Below are 1940 nucleotides of genomic sequence, written 5' to 3' on the forward strand. Positions count from 1 at the left end.
TGAGTTCACTGTGTTTTTCTTGTTTACTTGATATTATAGACTCCATAGCCCAATGAGATATCTTTTGGTGTGTTTCCAACCAGTTATGCTTACATTAAATCTATTGTACAAGAGTTAGCCCTCTTATCAACATTCAAAATCAATAACCTTTTCTTGAGAGAGCCCTCTCAGGCTAGGGAGGCTAATCCTTAGTCAAAAGCTTGGTCTGAAATAGTTACACAGAGTCTGCCTGATCAGCAGCCCTTCAGTTGTGATTTTGTGATAACACATGCAATGAACAATTTCATCTTGGGCTTCACCATGCTCAACTAAGATGTGGTGCATTATTTTCATTTTCTAGTATAAGTCAATATTTTCAGTTAATTGAGTTTGTATGGAGCAAGTGTTTCCTATGTCAGGAATCCATTGCCTAACATTCTCCTCTACCTTTGTGTATGATAGAAACATGCATTTAACATGAGCATTTTTCTCTGTAATACTCGTCTCTATCAAACAAATTTAGTGGCATTTTCCTAGTGATGACATGCATCAGCCTTCCTGTTAGCCTAAGCTTGCATTCAAGGCAAATTATTTCTTTTACTTCAACCCTAACCAAAGTCAAAATGACCATGTTGGGACACGCTAATGAACAAAGATGAGGAAGGGAGAAGGACTAAAGCGTCGGATAACAAGGATAAGAAATGTGTGTTATGAGAATTTTGAGGTAAAAATGGGTGTTAAAACAAATATTTTACTAATAAAATTAACTTTAAAAGAACCAATAGGATTCAGGATGATGATGTCATTCCCAAGGAAAATATTTTTTTAGGGAAAAAGAGAAAACTATTTTTATTTGTATTTTTGGCTTATGTTGATTCGTAAACTGTCATGGATATTCCACTTGACACTTCTTTACAATAGATCTAATAATATTATATTAAAAATCTGAAAATTACACATTATTACAGTTTATTAAACTTTAAGATGTGTGGATTTAACTATAATTAGTGCATGCATGCAAATGAAAATTATGCAAAAAAAGTAGAGAATGGCAAAATAAGCACACACACACATGAGACAAGATATGTTCTCTAGCAAACCATTTTGGGAGAAAACCCAATTGGAAGGTGTGGTCGCTTCGCTCTCTTTCTCTATCTAGAAATATGGCTGTAGGTACAAAGAAGTAATGTCTGTGGCTTGTGGGCTTCTACATTACACATATCCTCTGTTTGTGTTGTAACTCTTATCTCTCCTGGCTGTCTTTGGTTAACTATGGAACAAAATTCTCTCGGAAGAATGGAGTGTCTCTTCCTCCTAGTGGCTCAGTTATAACACAGCCTGATAGCCTACTAGCGGTTAGGTTTGACTACATTAACCCTTAACTAGAGTCACAAAATAGACTCTTCTCGAGTCTTTTACATCACAAAGATGTGGCTAGCCCCCTTTCCATGAATAATAGGGGTTGACACAGTATCTTCCTAAACTATATGTGCGAAAACAGGAAGGTCAACTTCGAAGTGGCATAATGTTTGCATATAGACTCTGGTTAACACACTTCTTGCATCGTTAGAAAGGTTTGTGTGTGTTGAATAGCATGAAAAAGTGTATCATATAGCAGAAAATGTTTACCCCCAAAATAAGTTTTTTCATGCCTCAAAACGCTTCCAGAAGGTTTCAAACCTTGTTTCGCCAAACTGGGTCCTTCTAGTAAAAATGGTCCCATGAACTGATTCCTCCATTTTTTCCACTCCAAATGAATCGTGAGGGATGGAAAATAATATAAGTATCCAATTTAGATCACACCTCTCCATTTTGGGAGGATTTTGGTCCCCAAAATATTTTACTGAATGAGGCGAGGAAAATTTTCCTCCACCTTCTCTTTGGTGTATCATTTAGCTTTTCTTGGAAGTTGTCCCTTCAACCCAATCTGCCAAAGGTCATGTTTCCCCCGCCTTGTAGTT

This window comes from Pinus tabuliformis, chromosome 1_2, assembly GCF_031772625.1.
Source record: "Pinus tabuliformis cultivar Carrire ecotype Pingquan chromosome 1_2, CPIR1, whole genome shotgun sequence".
Lineage (NCBI taxonomy): Eukaryota > Viridiplantae > Streptophyta > Pinopsida > Pinales > Pinaceae > Pinus > Pinus tabuliformis.